Source organism: Danio rerio, chromosome 6, assembly GCF_049306965.1.
Source record: "Danio rerio strain Tuebingen ecotype United States chromosome 6, GRCz12tu, whole genome shotgun sequence".
NCBI classification, from domain to species: Eukaryota; Metazoa; Chordata; class Actinopteri; order Cypriniformes; family Danionidae; genus Danio; species Danio rerio.
In genome coordinates, this window is record NC_133181.1 from 3,650,531 (window position 1) to 3,671,818 (window position 21,288).

General features: G+C 33.9%; 1 protein-coding gene across 24 annotated transcripts in view; it reads left to right on the top strand.

Annotated features, from left to right (window-relative positions):
• ptprfa (protein tyrosine phosphatase receptor type Fa) overlaps nt 1-21,288 on the top strand; it is a 527,055-nt gene that overhangs the window by 192,765 nt on the left and 313,002 nt on the right. For 5 of the 24 annotated variants that reach the window (XM_073952508.1, XM_073952511.1, XM_073952516.1 and 2 more), the window contains exon 1: nt 8,763-8,988. The exons of 18 other annotated variants lie outside the window; for them this stretch is intronic. The gene's annotated coding sequence lies outside the window, so the exon portion shown is untranslated. 24 annotated transcript variants of the gene reach the window in all.

A 21,288-nucleotide genomic window follows, 5' to 3' on the forward strand; every position in this document is an offset into this window, starting at 1 on the left:
TCTGGCCATCGGATATTAGGCATGGATATATATATATTGCGATCGTGATTTTCGAAAGTATTAAATCGCTTTGTAAACGTTTATTATTACCATTTCATGAGTCTCCACATTCAATTGAATAGAGCACTTGGACCCGGAAGCCGCTTCGCGTGACGTCACACTTAACAAGCGGATAGTTTAGTTTAGTTTAGTTTAGTTTAGTTTAGTTTAGTTTAGTTTAGTTTAGTTTAGTTTAGTTTTTAGTTTAGTTTTTAGTTTAGTTTAGTTTAGTTTAAACTGTATTGTCCGTTCTGCTTGGCACAGAAAAGAAATGTGTCTTTAACACTGGATTTAAGACAACAACTACATGCATACAACAACAACACAATAACAACACTCATCAAGACAACAACATAAGTTAAAAGTTTTAAAACCAAATTAGCTCCCAACAAACTACTGCAGATCATTCTTGGCAACTACTGCATTCACTTCAAACAGTGATCTGATTTAAAACAACAGCTGCCATTGGGATAAAGGACTTTTTATAAGCATTTCTTCATGATTTAGGAATTCTAAACCTGCGTCCTGATGGTAACAATTCCAATGCTTAGTGAAAAGGATAAGTATTATCTTTAAACATTGCAACTGCTGTTTTTTCCATAAAAAAACAAAATACCTCTATATTATGCTTATTTTACCAAAATAAAATATGGAATAAGCATAATCTGGAGGCCTTTGCCTTTCATTTAAGCCACTTCTGATACTAAATGATCAACTAGAAGTCAACTTATTATTTGTTCTTCCTAAAACCTAAATAGGCAACAAGACTTTTGTCAGGTAGTGTACACACACATATACCCCCTCTCTCTCGCTCTCTTTCTCACACACACACACATATATACTTTCTCTGTCTAACACACACACACACACACATACTGTATATAGGCAGTAAAAAGAGATTAGGCACAGGTAATACAATGCATAAACTGAAACTGAAGTCACGATTCTTGTTGGGTTTTTTTTCGACTAGCGCTGTCACCATGTCATTCTATTCCACAAATGCACCCTCTCCACATTCACTTCAAGCCTCACAATTGCCCACATGAGTTCAAGGAAGATGTTTGTGACACTGATCCCGTCTTCTCTTCATTCTCGCTGTAGCTCTCAATCTAAAAGTCTGTCATCCAAGAGGACAATAGCACCTGCTGTTAGCCAAACCACATTCAACGCGTGCAAATGTGAAAAAATAAGGCAGTCATTTAAAAAAATTAAAAATAAAATAAAATAAAATAAAATAAAATAAAATAAAATAAAATAAAATAAAATAAAATAAAATAAATAAATAAATAAATAAATAAATAAATAAAATAAAAGAAAGCAAACAATTTAAAAATATAATAATAACTAAATAAAACATAAAATATTAATTAAAATACATAAGTAAAAATATAAACAATAAATAAATAAAAATAAAATTATAAATGAATAAAATAAAATATAAATAAAACAAAAACATAAATTAGTTAATTAATTAAACATAAATAAATAAATAAATAAATAAATAAATAAATAAATAAATAAATAAATAAATAAATAAATACCTAAATACCTAAATAAATAAATAAATAAATAAATAAATAAATAAATAAATAAATAAATAAATAAACATAATTCACAACTTTTTCTCACTTTAGCAAGTTTTTGCAGGTACTCTTTTTCTATTGCAGTAAGAAAAAAAAAATATTTTAAGGTGTCCTTTTTACACTGTATCAAATAATTTAACTACTGAGTAGCATTAATTAATTAGATGTGTAATTAGATGTATCTTAGAGAAAAAAAATAAGGCAGTCATTTTACTCGCCAGTCTCTTTACTCAAGCATGGTAGGTGGAAAATGGTGACATAAGAATTTCTTTCCAGCACATCAGACTTGTAAAGCTACTTTTCTGCCGGTTAATTAGCTTGCTAATTGGTAATGCGGGTCTCATGTCATGTAATTCGCATGTAAGCAAGTCTTGCTTGGAATAGTGCAGTGACAGTGAGTCACACCAGATGAGAAAGCCAGGAAATCTCGCACATGCAACTCCTATGACGGCGGTTTAAGTCTCTGGCTATAATCCATCGCTTTTCATGCTCGCTAAATGCTGACACTCTTTTTTTTTTCCGAATTAGAAAATTAATGCTGCTTCTCTCTGTTGATCCGCGAGTGTCTTCTCTGTAATCCTCACGCTGAGGAGGATTGCGTTCGTGAGAATGACCCAAACCAGGGAGTAATCTGCTTGTCTAAATTGGCAGTCACATCAAAACTGACAAACACGCCAACAAATCCTGCCAAACGCTCCTCTGGGGCCGCCAGACAATTGTGTTTACTGACACTCAAGATATTTTGTAACTTTTATAAGTTTTATGTTGCACGTAACGATCACTGAATCCAATTCTGAAACGTTGGGGTGTGTGGAAATGTGGTTAGGGGTGTAAAAAGTTGTTGTTGCTTATTTATTCATTCATTCATTCGTTTTCTTTTCTGCTTAGTCCCTTTATTAATCAGGGGTCACCACAGCGGAATGAACCGCCAACTTATCCAGCATATGTTTTTACGCAGCGGATGCCCATCTAGGAAACATCCATACACACTCATTCACACGCATACACTACGGTCAATTCTAGCATACCCAATTCACCTGCACCACATGTCCGGAGCATCCGGAGGAAATCCACACGAACATGGGGAGAACATGCAAACTCCACACAGAAACGCCAACTGACCTAGCCGACGCTCGAACCAGTGACCTTCTTGCTGTGAGGTGAATGTGCTATCCACTGCATGCATGTTGCTTATTCAATTTACTTCAATATAAGTAGGTTTGCATGTTCTCCCTGTGTTGGCGTGGGAGTCTCATTTCGACACAAATGCACTATACAGACCCCCTTTTTATTCGTGTTTTGACATGCCCTGACATTTGTGCGTATTTCAGCTACTTATTACATAATATTGGCCAACATGTATTTTTTTGTATTCAGCACAAACTGTGCTACAATAATATGTGAGAAATATTGATGCACATGCATGCATTTTTTTTTAGAAAAGTGCATTTTACAGATGCGTTTTCAAAAACAGTTTGCGGAGAAATACTGATTGCTTTCCTTATATTGCAAGTAGACAAGTAGACACCTAACAGATTCGATTGATGTATTGCTCTTATCTGTACGATCAAAACTAAACATGGAATTTAAGTTCATTTCGGCGTTATCAAGATGCCTCGAAACGCATATATATAATATATATATATATATATATATATATATACAGTTAAAGTCAGAATTATTAGCCCCCCCTGAATTATTAGACCACTTGTTTATTTTTTCTCCAATTTCTGTTTAACGGAGAGAAGATTTGTTCAGCACATTTCTAAACATAATAGTTTTAATAACTCATTTCTAATGACTGATTTATTTTATCTTTGCCATGATGACCGTAAATAATATTTGACTAAATATTTTTCAAGACACTTTTATACAGCTTAAAGTGACATATAAAGACTTAACCAGGTTAATTAGGTTAACTAGGCAGGTTAGGGTAATTAGGCTAGTTATTGTATAATTATGGTTTGTTCTGTAGATTATCGAGAAAAAATGTAGCTTAAAGGGGCTCATAATTTTGTCCCTAAAATGGTGTTTAAAAAATTAAAAAATGCTTTTATTCTAGCGGAAATAAAAAAAATAAGACTTTTTCCAAAAGAAAAAATATTATCAGACACACTGTGAAACTTTTCTTGCTCTGATAAACATCATTTGGAAAATGTCTTAAAAAGAAGAAAAAAAATTAAAGGGGGCTAATAATTCTGACTTCAACTGTATATATATATATATATATATATATATATACTGTATATATATATATATATATATATATATATATATATATATATATATATATATATATATATATATATATATATATATATATATATATATATATATATATACTGTATATATACAACAGTACTGTCTGGTTCTCAAATCTGATTGGCTGATAGCCGTGCGATATTCTGCAATATCAGAAGTCCTACAGCCTCTTTACCCTTTGTGTTTTACTCCGCCCACATACAACCAGCAGCTTATGATTTGAATCTGGAAGAAGGTAGTTCCTCATACAAAAGAGTTTTTGAGACTCTTCATGTTTGATTTAGTTTTTATATACACAATTATGCCGTCAAACTGTTGTATAAACGCAAACGCCTCCCACATGTGCCGATATACAGCCATATCGCACTGCTACTCATGTGATATTGCTCATATATATAAGCAATATCACACGAGTAGCAGTGTGATATGGCTGTATATCGGCACTGGTGGGAGGCGTGTGTTGGCACGAGTTCGCAGGCCGAGTGCCTTAGTGCCCTCACCAGTGCCGATATACAGCCATATCACACTGCTACGAGTGTGATATTGCGTTTATACAACAGTTTGACGGCATAAATGTGTATATAAAAAAAATCAAACATGGAGAGTCTCAAAAACCCTTTTGTATGAGGAACTACTTTCTTTCGCGTTAGATTCAAATCATACGCTGACAGTTAAACAGCTGAGCGTGCATCTTTTAAAGATCCTTATGACACTGTGGATCTGTAGTGTCTGCTTGTTGCTGGCTGTATGTGGGTGGAGTAATACACAAAGGGTAAAGAGGCTGTACGGGTGCTGATATTACTTAAATATATCACGGCTATCAGCCAATCAGATTCAAGAACCAGACAGAACTGTTGTATAAATAAATAAATTTATATATATGTTTAATTTTTTATATTTAAATAAGTTTATTTTTTTATTGCAAAATTGTCCGCAAATTTCTTGTTCTGTTATTTCCCAGTACTGTGTTGCAGCTGCATAAAGCATATCCTGGAATAGTTGGCAGTTCATTCTGTTGTGGCAAACTCTGAAATAGAGACTAAGGACTAAGAGACTAAGGAATTAACAGCGAGACGTGACTTTCAAGGGACCGTTAAATATGGATTATTTTATCATTCTTACTGTTCAGTGAACGCAAACTGTCGTAATTTATTAAAGACGCAAACTCCTCACTGCACGACCTCCTCATACCTGCAGCACGAGGGCTTTAGGATTGTTTATGAGCGTCAAAAGGGGCTGATCTTTTCAGCGAAATATTTGAAAGCGTGTCTCTGCATATCAAACGACTAATATAACTAAAGAAATCTCCACTGTGCTGAGCGAAAGCGCTTACTAAACAGCGCATCATCGATGACGTAAGCGTGCCCAGGCCCGAATATAATGTAAGTGCAGGTCGTCGGGGGAGACGGAAGAAGGGACAAATGTGCTTTGGCCCGATTCAAGGCAACTGTACATAGTGTGAGTACAGCCTAAGCCAAAGGTGAATGAATAAATGAGATAAATTAATAAAAAATGCCATAAATAAATAAAATCGGATCCTGCCGTTACAGTCACGTTTTCTAGAATCACTTAGTAATGGCAGACAATGAATATCACATTGAACTTTGCTACCAATAGACAGGCGTATTTGACTTGCATTTGGCGCTTGGCGAGTGTTAATTTTGGACCTGCGTGCACAGCTTCAGCCACATGCTCATCACTCACTGTACTGAACGCTGTGGATGGTGGGTGGCAGCTGGCGAAAAACGGATTAGCGCTTTGTCTTTATTTAGTAACATTTCATTCAGATATGATACATCCATTTATTTGGAGAAAAAAAAGAATTGAACCCCAGGAACTGAACAGTACTCAAATGAAGACTGAAAGTGTGCAGAGAGCAGAAATCTGTGCTTTTCCCGCTGATTTTCATTCATTCAATCAATCATTTTCCTTCAACTTAGTCCCTTATTTATTAGAGGTCGCCACAACTGAACCACTAACTATTCCGGTATTAGTTTTACGCAGCAGATGCCCTTTCAGCTGCATCCCAGTATTGGGAAACACCCATACACACTCACACACACGCACTCAAACACTACGGCCAGTTTAGTTCATCCAATTCAACTCCAGCGCTTGAGTTTGGACTGTGGGGGTAGCCTGCAAACTCCACACAGAAATGTCAACCAGCCCAGCCGGGACTTGAACCAGCGACTTTGTTGCTTTGAGGTGACAGTGCTAATTGCAAGCCACCCTTCAGCTGATTTTGCTGCAGGTTGTTATTTCCTTCAGCATTAGCTTTTCTGTTTTGAAGAGCGCTTCCGTCGACCACAAGTTTAATGAAAAATGATACATCTATAATTTAATTCGGCCTCATTTTTCTTAGTCAAAACTCATTAATTAATAGTCCAAGCACTTTATCTAGAATACCCAGCAGTCCTGTTCAGGAGTAATTGGTTTCTGTAGGGAAACATGTATGTTTGACAGCTGGTTCAGGGCTTTGAGAGTTCGAGTTGTGAGATGCAAACTCAACATGCTGACATTCTACATTATTTACAAATGCTGTGCGCTTTTGAAAGGGTTTATCAGTTACATTTTGATGGACAGCAGTTATGCGTGTAGGAAAGTCACCTTTAATACATGATGATACTGTATACAGTGGTGAACAGTAAGTATTTTACTTCACTCCTATACTTAAGTGCATATTTATTTTTAGTAATATCTCTACTTTGTAAATATAATTATTTTAGGGTGCCACGGTGGCTCAATGGTTAGCACTGTGGCCTCACAGCAAGAAGGTCGCTGGTTTCTCTTCTTGTTGGCGTGGGTTTCCTCCCGGTGCTCTGGTTTCCCCCACAGTGCAGACACATGCACTATAGGTGAATATATATATGTATAGGTGTTTCACAGTACTGGGTTGGAGCTGGAAGGGCATGCGCTGAGTAAAACATATGCTGGAATAGTTGGTGGTTCATTCCGCTGTGGTAACCCCTGATAAATAAAGGACTAAGCTAGGAAAATGCATGAATGGAAATTATTATTTTAGGAAACTTTTGCTTCATTTAAAAACAAAACATTTAATTTTTACTTATTTAAATTTTCTTAAATGAAGCGGAGTAAAAAAAGTTATTTTGAAGGTTGGAAATCGGGATGAGCTAGTGGTGTTTAATTCATGAAAAAGCTGAATTTTATCAGTTAACCTGTTAAATCAGTTCACAAATTGTGAACTAGATTGACGTCTGCTTATGAGTTAATTTCCTTATATCTGGTTTCTTGTACCGTCCTTCATCGGACTCAAACCGTAGTCTGCTCTGCTTCGCGTCTGAAGTCTGACACCGTTCATGGTTAAGCAGTAAAAATGGTCCTTTAGATATGATAGATACATGCTAATTAAAAACCAACACAGGCTCATTGTCGATATGTACCCTATCTACATTTCTGGGGAGCGCAAATTATGTAGCCAGATGTACAGTATGTCTGGCTGCATTTTGTCTATAAAATTAACGATATGGGGTGGTATGATGCAGCCGACAGCTTCTGTTCCTTTTAGCTCTACCAGCTGACTACTTAACTCTGGGTAGACAGCATTCCGCTGTTACCAGTTTGCCCAGTAGCTCACTATGTACCTTGGCGGACTTGGGACGTTAAGCCGGAGTTGACTATGAACACGAGGTTCAAGTCTTGTTGAGAACGGTTCCAGAAACCAGGTAAAACAGAAGCAAAAAAAAATGTTTTGATAAAAACCAAAATAAAGTAAAAGATTAATAAATAAGTAAGCTAAAAATGTATCATGCGGCAGGCTTTCTTTTTCTAGATTTTTTTGAAAACACTATCAGTTGGATTTAGGGAAGGGTGCGGGTGGTTCAGTTCTGGTCAGTCTGAGTCAGTTGACAGCAAGCTAGCCTGGTCTGCTTAAGTGCATATTGCGCCCTCTGGTGGATTTATATACGAAAAGAGGACAAGCGCGAGAAATTTGGGAGTATCAAAAAGCAAATACAGCGGCCTCTGGAGAATTTCAAAAACAAAATCTGCAAACAGACAAACCTTCAGTGATGTATTTCCCTTAAATGTTGACCTGGGGACGTATCCGCCTGGGTTGTAAAAAAAGAAGTAAAGCCATAAGGAGTTAAGCAATTGGCGGTACCACCTCATAGCATTCATTTTACACAGAAAATGCACACTGTAAGCCCATACAGCTTGATTGAACTTAAAAAAATGATGGAAACTCGTTGTCCTAATCACTTTTCCTTGCTCATTGTTCCTTTAACAACAGACTACAATAAGCTCTGTACATTCAGTTTAAACATACCAATAGAATAAAAATAACATGCAAATCACACAACAAACTAAACTAATTTTGAATAAATACACCTTTGCAGCCATATGTGCCATTTCGCTTGGAAAAAGATTCACTTCACATTAGGTTGGAAACCTGGCTAGATGTTAAAGCATCCAGTTCTAAATCTTAGATCTTCTAGAGTCATTCCTCCAAGTCTGTTTACCCTTTACCTCTTCCCCAAATCATGTCATATTCTACATCCTGTTGGTTTTATTAGTGTTATCTTTACGGCAGCTCGCAGGTCAGACGAACAACTCAGGCAGAATCAGTCAGCATGTTCTACTTAAAGAGTTCTTTATCTCAGCAACAGCTTCTCTGCCAGCCAGTCTGCCTGTCTGCCTACTTAAAAAAAAAACAAGACTACCATTTTCAGTGTTCTTTACCTGTTGGTCTGCTGCCAGGTGAGAGGAGGAGGGGCCGCCCCGTTTACCTGTGCAAAAATCAAACAATAGTCCACACCTCTGATTGGCCTGGGAGACTCAGCTCCTCCCTCAGTTACCCGTTGTAATTCAACACCTGACAGATTCTGCTAGTGCTTGAATTAGTCTTGTTCACACAGTCTCAGAAACCCGTGCGTCTGTCCCCAGAGACACTCGCACTTCTGTCCCAGCTAAGGGGAACTCAGATAGAGTAACGCAGCCTGATATATGGATTAGCCACTCGCTGTACACTTGCAGTTGCATTTCTGTTCAGTTCAGGACTTGGATTCTCTAGTTTGCCATTTTTTTTTCTTCTGAGGATATCCTAAAGTCATAGTCTAACTTCATTTGGATGGTTTTCATCACATGGGTAAGTGCTGCACATGTATTGGATTTCTCGTCTGAATAATGCACTGAAACTAATGATTGCAAACAATTTATATGGACTGAATTTAAGCAATGTGGTAATGTTCAACTTAATTTGTTTGTTTAAATTCATCCCAAATAAATTGTTTGCAACCACTTACCTTAAAAAATGTAAGAAAAATGTAATTATTTTAGTGTATAGCAGCGGGTGGGCTTGATTGTCTTGCCTCAACCTTTAGGTCTCATAATATTATTCCATCATTTGCACTTAAATGAGGGTCTTATTAGTGGCGCAGTCTCTCTCATCTCTTCTTCCTTTGCTGTTGTACACAAACACACTGGGGCTCGGGACAAACCATTAGCAGAATCACAGCTGTCCTGTGCCCACTGATTTTCTCAGTCTTCTTCTTAAGTGTAGGATCCACCTTAGATGCTGTTTTTTTTCTTCTTCTTCTCTGGGTGTTATGTAAGATTTTGTTTTAATTAGCCTGGTTGAATGTATAATTTAGGGTGGATTATGAGGATATTGTTGAAATAACACCGTGTGTTTACTGGAAGTGTTTTACAGACAGGATGTGAGCTGTTTTGTAGTGCATAACTAGTAAGATCTTGATAACTTCAGTGGGATTCACAAGAGAATTTTGCAGTCTATTTGTATTAAGATTTGATTTATACAGTGATTTTTATAATATTATAATAATAATACAAAATAACAAAGAAAGTTATCTCTACTTTAAGTCTCTACTTAATTGAAAAGAAATATATATATATATATATATATATATATATACACACATACACACACACACTAAATACTAATTATATATTAAAATAATATATATATATTCTATATGTTCTACTAAATCTAAATATTGATTATATATTAAAATTATATATATAATCAAAATATAGATTTTTTATATATTCTATATATTAAATCTAAACATTGATTATATAATAAAATAAGACATATTTATTCTATATATTCTATAAATTAAATCTAAACATTAATTTTATCTTAAATAATCTATAATATTTTATATTTTCTATATACTATATATATATATATATATATATATATATATATATATATATATATATATATATATATATATATATATGTATATGTATATATGTGTGTGTATGTATATATATATATATATATATATATATATATATATATATATATATGTATATATATATATATATATATATATATATATATATATATATATATGTGTGTGTGTGTGTGTGTATATATATATGTATATATATATATATATATATATATATATATATATATATATGTATGTATATATATATATATATATATATATATATATATATATATATATATATATATATATATATATATATATATATGTATATATATATATATATATATATATATATATATATATATATATATATATATGTATATATATATATATATATATATATATATATATATATATATATATATATATATATATATATATATATATATATATATATATATATGTATATGTATATATATATATATATATATATATAATCAGTTATTTCACTTATATGGCAAATAATCTGTAATTATATATTTTTTTAAAATGAAATAACTCAAATTAAACCTAAGAAACTGTTCATTGTAGAAGAAAATTCTAGATTAATGATTACAGTATTTTTATACATTTACTTCAGGAAAAAAAATTATAATAATACTGTTTTGTCATTTGTTTTATCATTGTTTATTTTTGGATAATTGGATTAACATTAACATATTTTGCTTAGAATACAATATGCTGTGAAATACTATACCATAGAATATTATAGCAAATAGTATCTTATTTGATGAGAAGTAGGTCCATGTACATATGTTTTTACAACAGTTGTAAAATGCTAGAACAGTTCGAAAATGCAACTGGAAAGTGCTTAAAGTCCTTTAATTTGACTATGGAAATGGTGTAAGACCGTCTGTTGAAATGAGAGGTTACAGTATAGGACAGATTCAACTCATTATCATAAATGTGTTGTGAAGTTCTTGTGAGATATAAAGTTCATTATTAACAAGGTGGTTAAATTTTCCACTAGTCAGATTGTTTTTTCATCAGCGGCTAGCTGAACAGTCACAATGATTACTTAAGTAAAAGTCCTTTACTCTAACATGAATGTTGATCATATGCAGTGCTCAGCTGCTTTATACGCACACCCCTCACATATCTCTCTTTTAAAATTAATATTTTTAATAGGACACTATACAATATTATATTTGTGCATATTTGAGCAAGTCAAAACCAAAGCAAAATCTGGAGCTTATCTAACAAAATAACCTACGATAATGGTCCAAAAACTAGTGCATCCAAATTTATATGTTATAGAAAAATATTAAATACAAATTAAAAAAAGAGAAGACTTTATTTTTTTATTTAGTTGAAATTTTTTAGGTTGTAATTTATTTTTGCAATATTTTGCTTGAATTTAATTGTAGTATCCTTACATTTTTAAATATGTTTGGTGACTAAAATATTATTTTAATAAATGTTTCTGTTAAATAAATCAGTTTTGTTTAAATGCACCATAATACAGCCTATATTCAATGAGAAATGGATACAAATATTCATTTTCAAAATAGGGGATATTCAAATATGCTGAGCGCTGTACAATCACGGGCACAGCTGTACAGACATTTAGTGTAGAACACTCAGTTGATTACAATGTGAGAGATGTACTTTTATGACCTCACACCAGGCTTGTCATGATACCAAAAATTTAGGTCATGATACTATACCAAGTAGTATCATGATACTGTATTAATTCATAACTCAAATCTACGAAATAAAGCAAATTGTCAGAAGTACTATAATACTTATAATTAAATGATGAATATTTCACTTTCATTTAACGCTTTGTGTTTAGGCCACAGAAAATAGTGGCTTTGACGCACGTCAGTTCACCTGAAATATATAAATTTTTTTGTTTATTTTGTAGATAGCTGACCAACAAAAAATACATTAAACTTAAGATACATATGATGCCAAACGAAATTCAATACAAGATTTTTTTTTCAACAAAATAAGAAGTGAAAAATTATTGTTTGCTTAGTGTTTTCTATTGCTATTTTTCGTTTTTTTTTTTTGAGTGAGAATTTAACGTAACTCCAAATTTCACTTTAGTTCTTTTTTAGAAATTGATACGTTCGTTATAGCTGAATCATATTCACAGGCACAGAAATTAACTGATACAGATGAGTGTTTGAAGCATCAGAAAACGGCACAAATTCTATAGCTTTGCTTCCTTAATGCAGACTATTAAAATAAAATTAAGAGGTCTATTGATTATTTGCCTGCGCAAATGTGTGAGCATTTTAGTGACGTTAATGACGGTACTACCATTTCAAAACTACAGAGGCACTGCCAGTGTTTTGGTGCCATTCAGTGCTGCCAAAGTACTGGTTAACCAGGCAACCCCTCCCTACACTATACCACACTTGATAATGCAGGCACATGTGTTCTCTGCTTCATATATAGGGCACTAGACAGTCCATTCCTTTTATTAGGTATAATGAGCAATTTGGCACACATAGACAGTGCCAGCGCATACATGCAACCAGACTTTTTTATTTTTTTATTTGACAAAAGCGAACCCTCAGGCTTGTTTGTTGTTATCACCTAGGCTACAGTTCCTTTCGTTTGTGTGAGGCCTGTAATAACGCGGGTAAATATATATTAGACTGCATATAACCATCTTCAGGAGAACAGGTGAAAGCAACACGCTGAAAGTGAAAACTGAAATCTTTAACGGATAAACCATTAATGCATGAAACAATCTCACGGGCCAGTAGTTTGAGACCCCCTTCTTTAGAGTGAATTTTACTTCTATATAGGATGAAAGCGTGCTGTATAGATGGAGTCGAGGGAACTTTTCCTACATCGTGATTGAATGGCGTTATCAAAAGTGTCTTTCTGGAGAGAAGTCAGCGGGAACTAGGCTGTCTGTCTCACTTTGTTCGGCAGGGAAGGCAGTCTTGTCCCCAGGGAGTGATTCTATTTCACACAGAGAGGCTTACGTCTTTCAAGCATACCATTGTCTCGTCTAATCCCACAGTCCTGCCCTGCTGCAATGCCATCCATTCAGTCAGCAGCATATCAGCCGCTCTCTCTCTCTCTCTCTCTTTTCGCTTCCTCGGTTTTTGCTCTTTCTCAGTGGTCTGCATGTTGCTGCATGGACCACCAACATGTTGCTGCTGTTTTCTAGAGACATTCGGGAGAAGCAGGATAACATGGGGACTTGACCCTTCTGTTGACTTTTAGGGCAAAAATGAGTCAGGCACCATTTTAGCAGCAACAAAAATAACCTAAACAATGTTATCTTAAAGTTTGGTGACTCTAAAATTACCCCAAAATTTAAGAAAATTTATCATACAGTGGGGGGAAATAAGTATTGTACACATACTATTTTTTTTTCTTGGGAATACTATTTCTAAAGGAGTATTGTATTAAAGTCAGGTGAATTGGATTCTACAGCTTGATTTTCTTTCTCTGAAAGCATTTGGGAGTCTCCTTGGCTGTGTTTTGGATCACTGTCTTGTTGAAATGTCCTCCTGGTTTCATCTTCATCCTCCTGCTAATGTAGATGTTGGACTGAAGCAGCTGATGTTCATTTACACTGGAAGGGCATAGAGTTGCTAAAGAACTACTGAGAGATTTCAGCTGCTGTCTGGGCTTTCACTGCCTTTCTACACCTTCCTTTCTTTATGTGTTCAATACTTTTTAAGTAAAAATCTGTTGCTTTAACTTTTAGAAATACTGTCTTGTTAAACTTTTCACACTTATGCAGGAACTTTAAGCATTATAAATTAGTCAAACATGAGCGTTGCTTTCTGACTAAATATAAAATAATATAAAATATATAATAAATAATATATAATTATAATAAATATAAAATATAAAATACCTCATTTTGATGAGGGAAAACAGACATTTACAGAGTTTGTGATGAAGATGAGGTCATTTTTCTCATGGAATTATATATTTGTTCATTTAGGATTAAAATTAAATGTAGCTAAAATGTGGAAACCCTTTCTGTCTTATGTTGAAACTCTCCAGCTGAATTTAGACTGATCACCCCTGCCAACCCCTCATAATAATAATAATATTAATTTATAACAGTTTTGTTACCCTTTATTGCTTTGCATTTTAACATTGGGATTGTTGTATAGGCATCTGTCCCTCAATTTATTTATCTACATTTTATTTATTTATTTATTTATTTATTTATTTATTTATTTATTTATTTATTTAAACACTTTTAGTGTTTTTGATGTATCTAGGTGTGTACCTACAGGTAAGAAGTTTTTGCTTTTCATCTCTGTTCTTAAAATTTTTTTGTTTTGGTTTGTTAAATGTTAATGAATGTTTAATAAATCGTTTAAAAACAGAAATTAAATGTAGCTAAAATTTGGAAGCCCTTTCTTTCTTATGTTAAAAATCTCCAGCTGAATCTAGACTGATCACCCCTGCCAACCCCTCATAATAATAATAATAATTCATAACAGTTTGTTACCCTTTATTGCTTTGAATTTTAATTGTTGTAATTTAATTGGGATTGTTGTATAGGCATCTGTCCCTCTATTTATTTATCTACGTTATTTATTTATTTATTTATTTATTTATTTATTTATTTATTTATTTATTTATTTATTTATTCATTTATTTATGTGTTTATTTATTTATTTACTTATGTATTTATTTATTTATTTAAACACTTTTAGTGTTTTTGATGTATCTAGGTGTGTACCTACAGGTAAATAGTTTTTGCTTTTCATCTCTGATCTTACATTTTTTTTGTTTTGGTTTGTTAAATGTTAATGAATGTTTAATAAATCATTTAAAAACAGAAATTAAATGTAGCTAAAATTTGGAAGCCCTTTCTTTCTTATGTTAAAAATCTCCAGCTGAATCTAGACTGATCACCCCTGCCAACCCCTCATAATAATAATAATAATTCATAACAGTTTGTTACCCTTTATTGCTTTGAATTTTAACATTGGGATTGTTGTATACATGTAGGCATCGCTCCCTTAATTTATTTATCTACTTTGTTTAATTATTTATTCATTTAAAAACCTACAGTGTTTTTGATGTATCTAGGTGTGTACCTACAGGTAAAAAGTTTTTTTTTTTTTTTACTTTTTTGCCTTTTTGCTTTCCATCTCTGTTCTTAAAGTTATTTTTGTTAATAATTAATGTTAAATAAATCATTTACAAACAGAAATTAAATGTAGCTGCTTTTTTTTTAAAGGTTTTTAGGCAGGACATTTTTTAACTCAAAGAGCAAACTGTGTACACAGAATTCTAAGACAACTGGAGGGTTAAGGAAAAGTTTGACTTTGTTTAGTGCCCAGATGGAACAATAAAAGCAGTACTCTGAGGTCTTGACCTTTTGAATGAATCTGTGACCTCCAATGGTCCAAATGTCCCTGATGACTGGTGTGTTTTACGGCCTATTCTTACTTGTGTGTGAGGAGACGTTCATCATGGGCCATGTCAGTCGGGTCGGCTGCACAGGTGTTTAAAGAGGGGGATTTTGACTAATGTGGTGTTTGCACTGCCGATCTTTGTTGTTTGGACTGCTTATAGATGCTAAATTACTGTTGTTGTGATATGATCAGGATGTTTTGTTGGTTTGGGGGCTGGGTTCAAGTTTTTGGTGCCCTCTTAACCCGAAAAGTTCATGCCTTGAAGGGATACTTGACAAAAATGAAAAATTGCCTCATAATTTAATCTCCCTCATGTGGTTTTAAACTTTTACGAGTTTCTTTGTTTTGTATATATTTTTGCAAAATGCTGGTTGCTGTTAGTCATGAATTCCATAGTAGGAAAAAACAAATACAATAGCTGTGTCTCATTTCAGATATTGCATCCTCCGAAGGATGTAGATTTCCAAGTTGAGTCCTTGGAAATCCAAACAGGCCAAACAGAGTGTTTTGAAAAGAGACAATCTAGTCTACAGTGGACGGATATTGTATAGCAACCGTAACAGCTGCCGTTAATAAGTGGTAATAAAATATGTAATGTATTTTTCCCAAAGTGAATTTAAAAATTGTATTAAGCAATCTGAAGGCAAAACAAGGTTTACAAAAACCTGAAATATATTTCTTTTGATCCAAACATGTACACATAAACATGTAAACTGTTTTTAAAATCACTTTTTAGTAAGACATTCATACTCTTTTTGTTTATTAACGTGTTTATATCCAAGTAAAATAAACTTAATTTAACTTAATATTTTTAAATTTGTAATCTGGAGTATTTTTATTAAACGTGCTGCCGTTATCAGTGCGCAATGAATCTTGGGATGTTCAAGGTCGTGAAGGATCCACCAGTTGTATCCTTCATTACCTGGGAAACGGAGGACGCATTTGGAGGCTTCCAATTTATTTATTTATTTATTTTTAATGAGAGCCTCTGAAATGAGACACAACATATGCATTTTTAAAATTATTTTTTTTTTATTTTCAACAGATGAAATAAATTCAAATAAGTTTTGAGCAAGTGGAGAGTGAGTAAATGATGCAGAATTTTCCACTCAGTTGTCTAGTTGTGTAGTAGTCTGTTCAGTATGGTTGTTACAAACCCAAAACGAAAGATTTCAAGAGGCAACCAATTCCTGGAAGACTCTTATTCTCAGATACTATACATTTGCCATATATCAGCATTTACTGTACATTTCAGAATGGTATACAGTTGAAGTCATAGTTATCAGCCCCCTTTATTTTTTCCCCAATATCCGGTTTACAGAGAGCAGATTTTGTCAACACATTTCTAAACATAATAGTTTTAATAACTCATAGTAAATAATATTAGACTTGATATTTTTCAAGACACTTCTATACAGCTTTAAGTGACATTTAAATTCTTAACTAGGTTAATTAGGTTAACTAGGCAGGCTAGGGTAATAAGGCAAGTTATTGTATAATGATGGTTCTGTAGTCTGCAAAAAATTGCTTTAAGGAGCCAATAATTTGGATCTTAAAATGGGCTTTAAAAAATTGAAAACTGCTTTTATTCTAGCCAAAATAGAACAAATAAGACTTTCTCAAGAAGAAAAAAATATTATCAGACATACTGTGAAAATGTCCTTGCTCTGTTGATCACCATTTGTGAATTAATTCAAAAAGAAAAAAAAAACTCAAAGAGGAGCGAATAATTCTGACTTCAGTCTTTATTCAGTCAGACTGTATGTATCAGAAAAGCATGTAAATAATGCCTCTTTACATACAAAGTATTTCTTTCTAAATGTAAAATTCAGTTGAAGCACAGCTTTTCACCAGGAAACCCATAAATAGGAAACACCCATACACATGCATATTCACACTCATACACTATGGCCAATTTAATTAATCAATTCACCTATACTGCATGTGTTTGGACTGTGAGGGAAACCGGAGCACCCGGAGGAAACCCAGCCAATGTATTCATTAAATAGTTTTTATTTCTATCATATTCTTGAGGTATGTATTCAATATATCAGGTTTTATTTCTAGGGATATTACACGCCTAAAATATGCTATGAAGCACCTTGGATCCTTCTCCAAAAGTCTTGTCCTAAGCATTGTCAAAAAAGAGCTTCTACTGTTGTTGCCATTGATTTCCTTCACTGTATAGACCAAACAATTTTTACATTAAGATAACGTGAAGAAAAATAAATGATTTTTAATGTTAGAGTGTACTATGTCTTTAAAAGTATAGCTTACAAATAACCCTTTGAAATCCCAAAGTCAGCTGTACTTTTATTTTGCACCCTGGTGCTTTTTGAGGGTTTAAAGTTGCATGTTTTTTTTTTCTAGCAAACCATCTTCATTCAGGTGATTCAGAGAACCCCTGATGCTTCAATCTTCTGTTTTCGATCGATATTTTTAACCTATAAACCCCAACAGCATTTTAATCTAAAAACAACCTTAAAGCAACTCAACAAACACTATAAAACGGATTGAAACTAAGTTATTTAGGCTTTATAAAAGTCAATTACATTTCATTATTCAAGGCACTTGACCTCAGATTGCACTATGGGACTCATTCTGCTAAAATTTCTGCTAAAAATGAAGAATGGCATAGTGTTTCACGAAAAAAAAACCTCCTCTGCATGTCACTGGAGGATGGACACATTACAGATACAGAGTCCAGGGGGTTTCCTCTGAACGTTTCATCTCACTTGGATGTGAATGAAACTACTGTCAGCAGTGGCGACAGTAATTTGTTTGGCTTATAAAGACTGCGTTCGATGTTTATTGCTCCCTTTGATGGAGAATTCAAAGTCCCTCCGTCATGAACCTCTGAAGAGGAGTTCAAAATAAACCCGGTTTAATTAGCGTTTGGATTTCTGTCCGTTGTGATTTACAGTGCCATCCACAGAAACTGATATTTCAGTTATCACAGCCTGCCGCGGAGTCCCGAGCGAAAGATGCCAGGCGTTTAACAGCATTATTCCGGGCTGCTATTTTTCAGTTTGTTGCTTTAAAAGCGCCGATACAATCTTGAAAAATCAACCATCTCACTTCCCTTTGAAAACTTCAAAAGCAGATGTGTGAATGTGCAAACTTTGATCTCCTTTGACCTGGGAACTTTGATTGGCGAACAGCTCTGTACTTTTCCCCCTTATGAAATAGGATACATCTGTAGTAATTACAGAGCAAAGCACCTCTGTAGCGTTACTTCTCAAACGCTCAGATTAACCCAGAGCATTAAACGTGTTCAATTAATATTGCTTGAACTGCTTAACGTGCACAGTTTTAAGATAAATTGAATCTGTTTTTGTTTTGTAACTTTTTTTGTCAGGGAATTTGAACATTGATGTGTATATGAACACTGACTTAATGATTTTTGGTTAAATGTATATTAATATTTTAAGGGGGCCTATTATGCCCCTTTTTACAAAATGTAAAGTCTATGATGTCTCCAGAATGTGTATGTGAAGTTTCAGCTCAAAATACCACACAAATTATGTTTTATAACAATTTCACGCTTTTAGGCTTTGATCCTGATTGGTTTTGGTGACTGTCGCTTTAAATTCAAATGAGATGGTGCTATTTTTAAAGAGGGCGGAGCTACAAATGCCTATGTGTCAGCATAGTGACAGATTCAAAAGCAAGACTAACGTCCTATGCTAATGAGGGAGAGATTGTTACTAGTGGGCGGGGCTTTTTTCCCTGCGATGACACGTACAAAGGGAGATCAAAGTGTTTCTGCCGACTGTTTATATCAAGTGTGTTTATATTAAATAAAATTAACACATTTTTAACATTAGAAGCTGGTTATATTCACTGACTGTTGCCACACAACTGTGCTTAAACCCCTTATAAAAGTGATATTTGTATTATAGCTTAGTCCTGTAGTGTGAAGTACATACGAGAAGTATAAAAAAAATAATAAAAAAGTGTACCCCTATTTAGCGGCGCCGCTGTCTGGTATGGGCCCTATGACAACATTTTAATGATGTCGTGGATGAAAGTGAACATTTGAGGGGATTTTGGTGTACCTAAACACAAAACATCATTGACAAATAAAGGGAAAATGTTATTGCCTTCGCTTTTTTTATTAGTGAGGAGATGAATACTACTTGAGTGGAAATCAGCAGCCCCACGTAAAGGATGTGTGATCTGGTTTTATATTTGAAATTAGAAAAAATTAAATATTCAATGAAGGGATCTGTCCAAAAATTGTATGAGACATGGCAACCTGTGATCACATACTTTCGAAAAAAAATGAAGACTTTTAGCGATCCACAGTTGAAGAATTATTAGCCCCCTGAAATTTTAGACTGCTTGATTGTTTTTTTTCCCAATTTCTGTTAAACAGAAATATTTTTCAGCACATTTCTAATCATAATAGTTTTAATAACTCATTTCTAACAACTGATTTATTTGATCTTTGCCATGAGGACAGTAAATAATATTAGACTAGATATTTTTCAAGACACTTCTATACAGCTTAAAGTGACATTTAAAGGCTTAACTAGGTTAATAAGGTGAACTAGGCAGGTTAGGGTAATTAGGCAAGTTATTGTATAACAGTGGTTTGTTCTGTAGATTATCGAAAAAAAAATTGCTTAAAAGGGCTAATAATATTGTCCCTAAAATGGTGTTTAAAAAATTAAAAACTGCCTTCATTGTTGCCGAATTAAAACAAATAAGACTTTCTCCAAAAGAAAAAATATTATCAGACATACTGTGAAAAATTACTTGCTCTGTTAAACATCATTAAAATATATTTAATTAAAAAAGAAGACACACTTTGAAGGGGGCTAATAATCTGACTTTAATTGTATATAAATAAATTTGTGTAAACAGGTTAAATGTGATCAATGTTTGACGTCAAACATATCGTCACCTTAGAATTATAAGGTTCTATCTGACATTTTTGTCAAAATTGAGTTATTGACATATTATTAATTGACAATGCATTTACATTATGTGATGTTTTTATTTATAAGCTGTTTACATTTTAAGACTATTTATTCAAAAAACAAAAATGTTTTTATCTAAAAAGTCGAACTGTAGCTTGGATTTGTAAGGTTCTTTCTGTGAGCCAATCAGCATTTTAAATTTAGACACAATGGCCAATCAAGATCATCTTTCTTTGTCATTCCACTGGAGTGCTCTGTTGACAGCAGGCTTATAGTAATTCTGAAGGCCCCTCGCATTTTTAAGGCCTACTCACAATATGCCATCCATAGCGTGCCCAGGCCCGTTTCCCGGATCGTTCGAGAAGTGTGAGTGTGCTGAATTGGGCTCAAGCACAGTTCACTTGGCCGGCCCTGGCCCGGTTGGAAGAGGTGTGCTTGTGTGTGAGTGCAAAACGCGCCAAAGCCTGAAACTGAAAGCAAGACATGACTTTTAAGGGACTTTTTCATATGGATTAATTAATCATTCTTACTGTTCAGTGAACGCAAACTGCCGTAGTTTATTAAAGACACAAACTCCTCACTTCACGACAGCTGCGCGGCTTCAGCAGACCTCCTCATTCCTTCAGCATGACAGCTTTATGATTGTTTATGAGCGCTAAAAGTGGCGGATCTGTTCAGCAAAATATCTGACTGCGTGTCACCGTATCCCTAAGGACTGTTTGGCGAAATATTTGACTGCATATATAACGACTGAAACGATATAACTAGAGAAATCTCCACTGTGCGGCTGAGTGAGAGAGCTCTTCTCACTGAACAGCGCAGCAGCGATGACTTAAACGTGCCGAGGCCAGATTGTGGTGTGAGTGCGGGCTGTCGGGGGAGACGAGAGAGGGGACAAGCGTGC